This window comes from Aulonocara sp. 'chitande type north' Nkhata Bay, linkage group LG23 (assembly GCF_057382095.1).
Source record: "Aulonocara sp. 'chitande type north' Nkhata Bay isolate Kocher_YH1m ecotype deep benthic linkage group LG23, A_spYH_male_GT1.1, whole genome shotgun sequence".
Lineage (NCBI taxonomy): Eukaryota > Metazoa > Chordata > Actinopteri > Cichliformes > Cichlidae > Aulonocara > Aulonocara sp. 'chitande type north' Nkhata Bay.
In genome coordinates this window covers 23,645,692-23,659,178 of record NC_141365.1, presented here as the reverse complement: position 1 = coordinate 23,659,178, position 13,487 = coordinate 23,645,692, and the positions used below count along the sequence as shown (strand labels likewise).

At 40.6% G+C, this 13,487-nt stretch overlaps 1 long non-coding RNA gene and 1 pseudogene across 1 annotated transcript in view; both read right to left on the bottom strand.

Moving 5' to 3' along the window:
• Window positions 1-7,576: 7,576 nt before the first annotated feature.
• Window positions 7,577-8,507, bottom strand: LOC147301841 (macrophage mannose receptor 1-like; annotated as a pseudogene).
• A 3,570-nt stretch (window positions 8,508-12,077) lies between these two features.
• Window positions 12,078-13,487, bottom strand: part of LOC147301836 (uncharacterized) — a 62,706-nt gene continuing 61,296 nt past the window's right edge. Inside the window, exons 3-4 of the long non-coding RNA XR_015127377.1 lie at window positions 12,491-12,668; window positions 12,078-12,414 (exon numbers count right to left, since the gene is read on the bottom strand). This is a non-coding gene — a long non-coding RNA (uncharacterized LOC147301836). The remainder of the gene's footprint in view (window positions 12,415-12,490; window positions 12,669-13,487) is intronic.

Genomic DNA, 13,487 nt, shown 5'->3' with positions numbered 1-13,487 from the left:
TTACTTTGTTGTTTCAGCAACATTAAATTTAAAAACTGTACTTTTGAGTTAAAATATATTTTTATAATTTTAATAAATGACAAATTAAAAAGGCATGAACATTTTTTGTACTGAAAAAATATCGAACCGTGACACCAAAGTATCGAACCAAACCGAACCGAACCCAATTAAGTAGTCTGCAGGGGTCTTTTATTTAAATAATGGATGAACTTGGTCCTTACAGGATATCTGGTTCTGGATCATTAAAGATGAAAATCAAGATTAGTTTCATTTTTCTCATCTGAGGTTGATAGTTGTTTGAGGTAAAAAAAAAACTAAAAAAAAAACGGAAACAGCAGGGACAGGCTTGGGGCGTCGGAGGATGCCCTAGAAACATCTTCCTTGGCGGGCTCAACCTGGGGTTGTGGTCACGACCTGGTTACGGGCTCTGGTGGCTCTTAGATGATGGTTTCCTCATGGCTGCATGCAGCGGGGCTGGGGGAGGGTCTGTGCTGACAGACGAAAGGTTACTGATCTAGCTGCCCCTGGGTGGGCCTGTGGCGAGCATTCTGCTGTGTCGCCGAGGTTGTGGGCGGGTGGGTGCATGGGGGCTCAGCCCTGGCGTGAGGAGCCAACTGGGGGGCTCTTCAACTCGAGGGGAAGCTGTTACATCCTTGAAGAAGTCCTCTGGTCTCCAGGAGTTCACTCTGCAGGCGGGGGAGAGATATAGGAGAGGAGCATAATGAACTTAACCTGGGTGTCTATTGTCTTGTGTAGTCTGGGAGATGAGTGGCCTCTCATCCTGTAAAGAGTTCATGCAGAGCCATCCATATTTTCTGCTAACAAACAAAGCAAAAAAAACAAAAACAATCATAAACATAAGATTATTTGCAGAGGTTCACATTGTCGGAGGTTCACTGGGATTTCCTGGACTGAAAATACCGAACAAAGTTTTCATTTGCTTTAAGGCAAAATGCAAGTGTTGCTTGGCCTTACGTCAGACAAACAAGTCATATTTTTGTATGATAACATAAAACTAATCACAAACATAAGATTAGTTTCACAGTTTTCCTCACACAATAAAGCCCAGGCTTTGTTGCACAGAAGACACTAAACAAATTTTTAATTTGCTTAAGGCAAAATGTAAGACAAACAAATCATATTTTTGTATGCCAAGTGGAAGCAGTTTTTCATATTGTTACGTCATCATGCCTGGAATGAAAATTTCAAGAAAACAAAAATACAAAGTACATGTTTAAAGGTGGAGGGAGCACACTTTGAGACAGACATGACTGTGACCTAGTCTCATTATAATGTATATATACATATGTATATGTATATACATTTGTATATATACATATATATAAAAAAATAAAATAAAACGCCCCTGCGGGCGGTTTATCCTTCAAGCTCGGGTCCTCTACCAGAGGCCTGGGAGCTTGAGGGTCCTGAGCAGTATCTTAGCTGTTCCCAGGACTGCGCTCCTCTGGACAGAGATCTCCGATGTTATTCCAGGGATCTGCTGGAGCCACTCGCCTAGCTTGGGAGTCACCGCACCTAGTGCTCCGATTACCACGGGGACCACCATTACCTTCACCCTCCACATCCTCTCGAGTTTTTCTCTGAGCCCTTGGTATTTCTCCAGCTTCTCGTGTTCCTTCTTGCTGACAGCACTACTGGGAACACAACGAATATGACTGCACATTTACGACGACATCATCCTAGTGCAAAGACAAGTGGAAGCAGACAAAAACAACAAGCAGGCATGCTACAAACTTTACCCGAGTCATTTAGACAGCCGTTAGCACATGATTCTCCTTATGGGGACCTGATATGTTTAATATGCTGCTGAGAATATAGCCCAGAAGAAGCGTATAGTATAGCTTTTATTTTGGAAAGAGACATTTCTCTGTAATAAACTCTCTTTTCCAAAGATGAGTGATTCCTCAATCAGATATATTTATTTTTTTACTTTGTTGTTTCAGCAACATTAAATTTAAAAACTGTACTTTTGAGTTAAAATATATTTTTATAATTTTAATAAATGACAAATTAAAAAGGCATGAACATTTTTTGTACTGAAAAAATATCGAACCGTGACACCAAAGTATCGAACCAAACCGAACCGTGAATTTTGTGTATCGTTGCACCCCTAACACACATATATATATACATTAGCGGTTTTAGATACGGGCGATACGGGCGGTTGCCCGGGGCGGCATCACGGGCATCGGCAAAAAAAAAATGCTCGTACTCATGCTCCCCCGACTTCAACCAGCACATATTGGGAATGGTACAGGCACCGATCGGTTTTCTATCGCCCATTTGCTGGGAGTAAGGACGCCCTTCGTTTGCGAGGTGCGCCTGCTGCTTGCGGCGCAGACAGGAGAGGGCGGGGCGGCGGGGGATTTTCTGACCGGCTGGAGCAGCATCTAATAACCAACTCGCAAAGTAAAACAAAATAAAAACAAACCAACAAACACGAAAACACCAGACATTATAATACAGACTTATAATCAGAAGAAATCTGGATTCTCAGGTACTCAAGCATTATACGGATCAGGAGGGTGGATGGGTGGTCTTGGATGCATGTCTACAGGGGCAGAAAGTGATACTGGTCAATAGAGCTGGGCGATATGAGATTTTTTCATATCACGATATGTTTTTTTCATTTCAGGCGATAACGATATCTAAATGTGCCGTTGCTCACAAGTAAAATGTGAAATAATCAGCAGCTTTTTTTATTTAAATATTTATTTCCCATAATAAGTTCAACAGGGTAGATGTACTTAAGGAACATGAGACTTTTTCAGATAAATAAAGGCAAATATTGCAAACTACACAAAAGGCAGCCGCTAAAGCGTTTAAGTTTCAAAATAGAACAAACGAAACAGACTAAATTGTCAATTCCACTTAGAAACAAAATATTAATTCTAAAAATAAATCTTAGTTTGTTTTACAGAAGAACAGACAAAACTGACTAACTTTTGTCAATATCAAATAAACTGAGAACTAAAAGGAAATTCTCAATCTCTCCTTGTTGTATAGCTTAGCTTTTCAAACAGTTTTAACAGTTACTTTAGTCTGACAAAAGCCGAATGATGAATTAGCGCTTCCAATCAGAGACTGAGGCTACGTCCACACGTACACGGGTATTTTTGAAAACGGAGATTTTCCGTTTTCGTTTTAAAAAAGAATCCCGTCCACACATAAAGGCAGAAATGAAGGAAAACGCTGCTATGAACATGCCAAAGCAGCAGGTGGCGCTAGATTCCTAACCGTGCAGAAATGTTGGCCAATCAGAAGTCTAGAAGCCTCGGTTGGAAAAAGTAAACAAAGCTGGGGCATAGAAGCAGAACCGAGTCGTATGTGTGGACGGACAGTAACTGTGTGTATATGTAAGCATTTAAACACTGCAGAGAGTAGAATTAACAGTAACAGTATTGTAGAAATTCATTTCACCGAAACAATAACGTGGCGCACAGTGTGACGCATGCACCAGTTTATTGTATTTCCAGACTTGCTTTCGGCACAATTTACAGTGCACGCTACTCTGTTTTTTGTCAGACTTGAAATAGCCGAAATACCTTCACACTACGGAACTTCTATGGCTCTTCCGTTCGACAATCTCTCCGGCGTTGGAACCATTATCTGTTTTCTCTTCGGTCACGCTCGGTTGATTTTTCTAGTCGGCACACTCATTTCCTCCATTACCCGCTGGCTGCTTCCCAAACAAACACACGTGCGGCTTGGCACTTGTGCTGTACGTTACAAGTCACGCGACGTGACGCTGCGGCTGTCATTGGTTCGGCTCTGCGCTACTTAATTTGGATTGGCTGATCTTTTTTTTTTTTTTTTTTTTTTAAGAGGACAAGAGCGGCGAGGTCTATCGCGATAGCTTAATTTCTCTATCGAGTAAAAGTTATATCGCGATACATATCGTTATCGTTCTATCGCCCAGCTCTACTGGTCAACATATATGCCCCAAATTCTCCTCAACCACAATTTTTTCACGAAGTCTGTAACACTGTGTGGAATATTGGTAATACAAATATTGTAAGTGGAGGGGATTTTAACCAGGTCAGAGATGTGTTTTTGGATAAATCCTCCCGTCCTAGACCAAGTAAGGACCCTGTTAAGTGCTGCTGTAGACGTTGTGTCAGAGAAACTGAGCCTGGTGGATATATGGAGACTTCTTCGTCCTCAAGAAAGAGACTATACTTTCTTTTCGCATCCTCACTCAACCTACTTTCTGGTGTCTCGCCCTCTGGTGATTCAAACCGTTGGGTCCTCCAGTGGTAACATTGCAGTAATGGATCATGCTCCCATTGACCTTGTTCTTTCTAGTAATGATAATGTTAAACCTTCACCCAGGTGGCGTCTGAACAACTCACTATTGAAGGATAAGGGTCATTGCGAATGTATAAGGGAAATGTGAGTGTAACGAGGGCTCTATTGACGATGTTGGAATGACCTGGGATGCTTTTAAGGCTTACCTGAGAGGGCGCCTTATCCAGTATAGCTCCCCGATTAAAAAAGCTCAGAGGGACAATCTGATGAACAGGATGAAGCTGGAACAGAATATCAAGGAGCTCGAAAAACAGCACATGCTGCACCCAGAGAGGGAAATGTGGAACAAATTAATTAAACTTAAATTTGAGATGAACAGCATACTGCAGAAAAAAGCAGAATATGCAATGTTTTGCCTGAATCAAAAGTATTTTGAACAAGGGGAGAGAACAGGTAAAATGCTGGTGCACAGGGTTAAGCAGATAAAATCTAGCAACCTTATACCATCTATTTTTGATAATAATACTAATAATAATAATAATAAGTTGACCACCTGTAAAAAAGAAATTAATGATGCTTTTACTAAATTCTGTCAGGAGCTGTGCACCTCCAATGGAGGAACAGAGGTTGTCAGATTTCTTTTCTTCTATTAAAATTCCCAACCTGTCCGAAGACCAAAGAACTGTATTAGAAGGAAAGGTCACACTAGCTGAAGTTAAGCAGGCAATTGGTAGTCTTAGATTGGGCAAATCTCCAGGCAATGACGGATTTCCTTCAGATTTTTATGAGGTGTTTATGGACGAATTAGCTCCAAGACTACTGCCAGTGTATCAAGATGCGCTTCAAAAGGGGAGATTACCACTTAGTATGCAATCGGCAGTGATCACGTTATTACACAAAAAAGGGAAAGACCCACAGTATTGTGGGAATTACCGCCCAATTTCATTAACCAACGTGGACGAAAAGATTATCTCCAAGATACTAGCTTTGAGGCTTGAGAACGTACTTCCTTGCTTGGTGCATAGGGATCAGGTCAGTTTCGTGAAAAACAGATGTTCTGCAGATAACTTAAGTAGGATATTGCATATATTCTGGAAGGACTCATTTAGATCTTTCTCCTTAGACTCAGAGAAGGCCTTCGATAAAGTTGAATATCCCTTTCTGTTTTATACGTTGAAGAGATTTGGTTTTGGTCCCATTTTCAGGCGGTGGATTCTGATGATGTACATAGATGCAATGGCTACAGTCACTACCAATGGGATAATGTCATCCTCCTTTTCGTTAAGTCGGGGCACTAGACAAGGTTCACCCTTATCACCTCTCATTTTCGCCCTGTTTTTGGAGCCTCTGGCTATTGCTCTACGTGAATGTAAGCAGATCAGAGGGGTGGATTTGGGTCAAGAAGAACATAGAACTTGTTTGTACGCAGATGACATTTTATTGATTGCAAGTAACCCAGAATGAGCGGTTCCTGCAATCTCCTTGATTATTGATTCTTTGTCTGCAATCTCTGGCTACACCATAAATTGGTCGAAGTCCGAAGCTATGCCCATTTCTAAACTGTGTCCTCCAGCCATTAGGAGCTCATGGCAGTTCAAGTGGATGCTCGAGGGTTTGACCTACTTAGGGATTAAATTGACTCCTGGTGTAGATAACATAATGCAAGTAAATATCTCCCCAGTGATTCAAAATATTCGCCCGCTTTTGGAGAATTAGGACAAAATGAATCTGTCCCTTTTGGGCAGAATTAACCTGGTAAAGATGATCATTGCTCCTAAACTCCAGTACTTTCTCCATATGTTACCTATAGCAGTCCTGCATAACGCTTTATAATACATGTGTGGAGGGTTTTGTGTGGGCAGGCAAAAACCCATCCTTTAATCGGTCCACATTATATGCTGCAAAAAGATAGCGGCGTGTTGGCATTATCCAAGATGGTCTGGCATCATTAAGTATTCTCTCTTTCTCAGTTAGTTAAGATAAATAACTCCCCTACGGAGAAGCTGTCATGGGTTGCGATTGAGGAAAGTCTTGTGGCTCCTACCTCTTTAGAGGCCTTCCTCACTCAGAGAGGAAGACCAGTACCGTTTAAAGATCCAGTGTTGGCTTTTATACAAGAGACCTGGTTTAGAGCTCACCAATTTATCAACACTAGCCCCTTTCTCACCTCTAGAGCCTTTATCTGGTATAATAAGAAATTATTAATTGGTAAGAAACCGTTTCATGTACAGTATTAACATAAATGTTGCCATTTGATGCATTGTACCAGAGCTTAAAGCTAATTTGCATCTGCACTCTACTATTGTGATATTTTGCGGATTACATGCAAAAGATCACAACAGCAGAATATGAAAAGTAAGTCACATAATATAGTTAAATTCTGCTCAACAAACCACTAACATATTAAAATGCTATTAATATGTTCGTGGTTTGTTGAGCTCGTGCTAGGTATGGTTTCCTTATATTGCTGTTTCTTCAAGAACACCACACATTGACTGTAAAAGATCGACATAGCCTCAAGGCCTATAAAGTGAAGGCAGTGTAAAAGTGTCCAAAGCTGCCTTCCTCCTCAGGACAAAAACAACAGACACAGCCAGTTAAGACAGAGTCAGTCTATCACTATCAATCATGGATCGGCCTCCCCAGAGCCCGGACCTCAACATTATTGAAGCAGTGTGGGATCATGTTGACAGAGAACTGAACAAAAGGCAGAAACATCCAAAGAAGCCTGGAGAACTATTCCTGTAGACTACTTAAAGAAATGATGAGAAAGCTGCCTAAGTGAGTTTAGACTGTGCTGAAGAATAAAGAATAAATATTGACTTCCAAGCTCATTAAAATTGTATAAACTGTGTGTTTCCTTGATACAAGAAATGACTGCACCTATTTACCATTTCCTTGTAAAATATAAATGGAGAGGTGGCTTAAAACTGTATCGTTCTTTGGCATTTCCTTATGTTTGCATCTTCTTGGGTCTCATAAACAGGTAGCAAAACATATTTGAGGATGACAAGGCAAAAGGTTTGCAAGCGGTCTCATCCCTGTTACCTTGACACAATGTTTCCCTCTATAGCAAAAGAAAAAAGAGAATTTCATTTTTAGAAGTTCATTTTTAACTAGTTTATTACTTTAGCTTTACATTTTCTTAACCTGATAAGACAGAAGAACAAAAAACACCAGTGAGTAAAATTCAAATAAAGAAATGTGCTGAACATGGTCCCAATACTTGCAGAGCACAGCCAACATTTCAACAGGCACACTTGCGCAAATAACTATGAATTAACTTTGTTACTGCTGCGGGAGAAAGAACAAGTTTTGTTTTGTTTGTTTTTTCATTTCATCAACATTTTAGTTTTATACCATTAAAGCATTAAAACAAAAATATGAAATGATTTCAAAATAAAAAAGAGGCCTTACATAATCATTTGACCAGATAGACATGAAACAAGTGAGATAAAAAAAAAAAAAAACTCCACTAACTGCAATAAATGAAGGCTATTCAAATAAATTTTGCAAAGTAAACTAGTTCAGTAGCAAATAAAACTGGGTCTCTTTTCACAATCATGAGTTGCCCAAAACACTTCCTCCTGCACACTTCATCTTGGCGTCCGGACACCAGGGTTTTCCCCTTCACCCCAGGCCTCGTAGTCCATCACCTGTCTGTCCATCCACAACCAGTCTCTGGACAAGAAGCGCAAACCAATCCAGATGTGTTCAGTTGTGTTATGTTTCGGTAGCTCTCTCTGATTCAGCAGCATCTCGGTCTCAGATGCCACGCTGGCCAGATCATCGTGGTGCACCCTGCAGTACTCTAGAGCTTCCTCCCAAGTCCTGCTCTCACTTAACACTTCCACACTTACCACCATTGCAGAAGAAGGTAGAAATGGGTGTTCTTTTAACGTCATGCCATTTCTCTTTATGAGTACAGCTGTAATTTTAATTTGTTCTATTTTCAGGTTTATCTAATGGCCAGAAAAACTTGGAAACCTCCCCTCCTCCTGACCAAAATCATTTGTCAGTGGAGCTCCTTGCCAGTCCTATCCAGATTTTGACACTGACATTGCTGAGCTCCCGAAGTTTGCTGATGTCATGTTCATGTTTGGCAGGGGCCAGGTCTAGTTCTTCTGACAGTAACTCTGAGCTTCAAGCCAAAGCATCTTCTCATCAATGTGAACATACTTGCAAAAAGTTTTAGAATAGCTTAGCAGAAGCAGGATGCACCTGAAGATTCGAACCATTGTGGTTTTGCATGTAAAGCAATAAAGATCTAAAGAGGTGTGTTGGTGTATGATGGATCTGTGAGTCTTTTTGTCTGTCAGAAAGTATTTGCATATTTTCATAAAAAATTGTAGTGATTTATTTATATACTACATTTGTACACAGTATCCATTCGCATGCAACTCCTCATAAGAACCGATTCAATTCAAAATGTAAACCCATGTTAGTTTTTTCCCCCTTTTTTATGTAAAAGAGTCAAGTAATGCTTTTCTTTGAGGAAGTAAAAGTTGTGGTAATTTAATCAGGTCAGCTTATTGCAGGTTGGTTGTCTAAAAATCCTATACAATTTTACGTGCTAACAATAAAATTGTAAATTATTATTACAATTTTATTGTTAGCACGTAAAATTGTAATTTTGTTACAAGGTCTTCCCTTAGGGCTGCTGTGAAAGTCCCTTTAGAAAGATGGATTACGACACCCTTATCGATTTTTTTTAACTTGCTTTGGGAAATTATAGTTCTTCTTTCACTTCACACTGGAAAAACAAATCAGATGTGTAATCTTTCTGACTGTCTGAATCAAAATCGAATCAAATTGAATAGAATCCGGGAACCATGAACTATAACAAGTTAAGTCAAGAGGCTTTATTGTCATTCCAACCATGTGCAGTGGTACAGTAAACAGTGAAACGAGACAATGTTCCACCAAGACCATAATGCTACATACAACATAGACAATAAACACAGGACTATATTAAGTCCAATGTGCAAAAAGTGCAAAAAACCAAAACAAAGACAGTGCAACACCAGACAGAACAGAATGATACAGATACAAGATGGTGCAGACACAACAGTGCAATAGAAATGTGGAAAAGACTGAGAATTGTGCAAAAAGTAACTTGGTTTATGAAGGTGTGCGTGTGTGTTTGTGTGTGTCAGTCCAGTCACTGAGTGTTCAGGAGTCTGATGGTTTGGGGGAAGAAATTGTTTTGCAGTCTGGCAGTGAGGGCCCGAATACTCCGGTACTTCCTGCCAGAAGGCAGCAGGGTGAAGAGTATGTGTGAGGGGTGCGTGGGGGCCTCCACAATCCTTCAAACTTCAAATCAATTTGAGCCAAAAGAGTAAAACATGAAAGGCAGATATCTTCTATTAATCACTAGAAGATGTTGCATAAAAATAGATGACATGTGCCAAAGTCAGGTGTTTAACCCTTGTATGGTGTTCGGGTCTGTGAGACCCGTTTTCAGTTTTTCTCAAAAGAAAAATTTAACAATTAATTATTTTTTCAACCTGAAATTCATTGGCTTTGGCTTATTTTCTGTGAAGAACATAAATCTGAACAAATTTTCGATGACCACATACTGTACCTCCCCCCACGCATTTACATTACATACAAGGTGTTCGGGTCCACTGGACCCAGGTCAAATAAAAGTGTTGAAAGTGTAGGTCCTGTGTTCCCACACTCTGTCCTCCTCCTTTCTGGTGCTGCTGATAGTGTTTTCTTCCCCTCCTGCTCTCGCACAAAGTTGCAACATTGTTGAAAATTCAACTATCAACATCGTCTGCTCTGACATTCCCGCACATTTTACCCTCTTTCTTGAGGGATCCAAATTTTATTTTCTCATACCCTGTCCCTCCTGCAAATTAGGGGCATAATACTATAAATAAGACTTTGCCAGTGTGGTTCTTTATCACAACTGATCAAGATGGCAAAAGATTATCTGCTGCGAGGGCCATGCAATTGATTTTGGAAGAGAGAGGAGCTTTGGATGATGATGTTGACAAAGAGGTTTCAGAATATTTCACATTTCTGAAAATTCAGAGTCTGACAGTGACTTTGAAGAAGAGGATGAGGTTGAGCACCATTTAGTAACAAAACGAAGACGAGTACCCCATCAGCAGCCAGCTCCAGGACCAGAACAAGCCCACCAGACAGCAAGTGAAGAAATATGGATGTCAATAACTGGTGAAATTGAATGGTCTTCTTGCCCAAGAAATGAGCCACCCTACAGAGCTGTTACTGTGATAAGCCAAGGCCAACACGGCTGACAGTTACTCATGTGCAGGACATCAAGTCTTCATTTGAGCTTTTCATCCCAGATTCCATCCAGAAAATTATTCTGGTCTGGTTTGCAGACCGATACCGATACGTAATATCGGATCGGTCCATCTCTAGTTTGCAGTAATCTAGAATGAAGGCGTGTTTTTGGAGAGAGGTGGAAGGAGATGGACCAAATTGATCTACAGGCCTACTTTGGGGTTCTTATCCTTGCAGGAGTTTTCAGGTCCAAAGGGGAATCCACAGAATCTTGTGGGATGCAGAAACCGGCACGAACCTTTCCGTGCATCAATGTCTCTGGAAAACTTCAACAAAATTTCCAGGATTATCCGTTTTGATAACCGAGATGACAGACCAGCTCAACGGCAGAGAGACAAGCTAGCTGCCATCAGGACAGTGTGGGATAAGTGGGTGCACCACCTCCCCCTGTTTTACAACCCTGGGCCTAATGTCACCATTGATGAGCAGCTGATGTCATTTAGTTGTGAAACATGTTGCTTCACGTGTAAATGTGTTGTGTCTTTCCACTCACTTCACTTGATTATAACTGATTTATTTTTTATAACATTTTATAAAAAAAAAAAAAAAAACGAGAAGCACATTAATTCATAAATGTGATCTAACAAAGGTAAAGGGAAAAAATTAACCATGTTTGCTGTTCATATGGCTTGTAATTGGGATGAAGTAAACATCTGTTGAGTAATTTAACATAAAATTGTTTGATAGAGTTAATTTGGAAAGCCAAAACTCTAGCGGGTCCACCAGACCCATGAACACTGGCTGAGTAACAAAAATATGAACACCACACAAGGGTTAAAGTGGGACAGTGGTTTTTTTTTTTATTGTTTTGCTACAACACCAAAACAACTGCAGGTGTCCCTGAGTTGTGGCTGCAGAACTTCAGCATCTAGCTAGCCCTACTGAATAAGAGCAAGCATAAAAGGAGGAACATGTTGTGGCAGGTAATTTCCAATGCAACTTTTCTATCAGCTCAACAGACATCAGCAAACACACAAACTGTTTGTGTGCAGTTTGTTGCACAGTGTGTTGCTAGCTAAAGGTCCAGCTGCTGCATTTCAAAAGAACAGAAAAGAAGCTCTGGTGCTCATGGTCAGAGTAAGGTTACATCAGAAGTGTAGCAGAGATGAGTTTGCATTTAAGCTGATGATGCTTAGATTAATTTACTGAATTACAATTTTATGCCAACTATATACTTTCTATATAAAGGCAGTATACACAGCATAGTTTCAGTGTAGGGGATGTAAATCCACAAGGAGAAACAGGTCAGCTGATCACATCATGTTCACTAAGAAAACCTACTGAAGCTCACATTATAAATTTTTGTCAGTTGTGATTATTTTTCTTGTGCTGAGACACGATACAGATCTTAGTGTTTTATGACGAGCTGAATTCCACTGTAACCTCTCTATTCTCATTCTACTGTTTAGGTGTGGAGGCAAAGTGTCATGAACCGCAGTGCATGCACACAAGCGGGATCCAAGAGCAGACTCAATGCACCTAATGCGAGCAAGAACAGTCTTTATTGTTTTAACAAAGGGTGACCCGGAAAAACCAAGGAAGCGAAAATGTGGAACTGAAGAAAACCAAGAAGACAAACGACACAGGGAAGCCGTAATCGGGACCGTGGGAGGCTGCAACACAAAGGGGAGAAAATTACTAGAGAGACACAACAGAACAGGGCTTTAGTAAGTGGCTTACGATCAGAGTGGGACCGTGGGACTCGGAAGGGGGAAAGTGTGTCTGTGGCTAGCGAATCCGAGGAGGCAGGGATGAGGTCAGATGACACACTTAGTGATCCGAGCAGGCTGGAGGACAGGCAGGTGGCAGATACAGATGCCGGATCGTAACCTAGGCACACGAAGGCAGAATTAACGTAGTTCACGTAACGCATATATACAAAGCTTTTTGCGAGGAGCCTAGTTACCACGGAGGGGTGACTAACGGACTGGCTTGGAGCATCCGTCAGCGCAGGGTTAAATAGTGCTCCAGGTATCCATGGGATGCAGGTGTGATGGTGATGACCCAGCCCAGGGGTGTGGCCACCAGGGCATCCCACACACTCCAAAGACACAGGGCCACGGACCATGACACAAAGTCACCCACTACAATGTAAGCAACACAATTTTGTTTTTTAATTCTCTTTCACTGCTTGTGTCCCACATAAACGATTCAAACTAAGTTAATTTGTTAGAATTAGAATATTAATTAGAATAATTTTTATATTCTATTCTACTAATATAATTTTATTATTATATTAATATAGCACAAGGTTCAGTTACCTTTGTACATTTCAAAGCCTGTATTTTTTTCACTTTTACTGGAGTAAAAACCATATGTTCCTGTACGTCTTAAAAAAAAATACATAAAAGAAATTAAAAAAAAATAAAACAGGACTTTTGCCACTTCTGCTAAGCCAATTCTTGTCAAATTGTCACATTTGATAACATGTCACATTTTATCAAAATCTAAAGGTGGTGATGATTGTTAGGTTTGTAGCTTGAACCTATTCGCTGGAACGTTGAAGACAATATAATTACACAGCAAGCAAGACACGAGTAGGCAAAGTTCTTCATGTTTCTCGTGCACGGGAGAGAACCGGACAAACGCCGTTCCTTCCCTTTACCCCAGTTGCTCTCGTCCGCTCCCCGTAACACTGATCTTTTATTGAGGTTACATGAATAAGCAAAGGTTCATTAACATATGACGTCTACATACAAACAAAAAGTACCTTGCCTGTGTGTGACCCCATAAATGACTTCCCTAAACCTGCTGGTCTGGAAGTCCAACAGTTCATCTAAACAAAAGGCACTTAGCCTAAAACAGATATAGCCACGTTTATCCTACCATAAAACAATAAGACAAGGTACGACCTCTTCCCATGCTCCCAGGATGCACACCAAGCCTTTGCAGCCTGCTAAAGA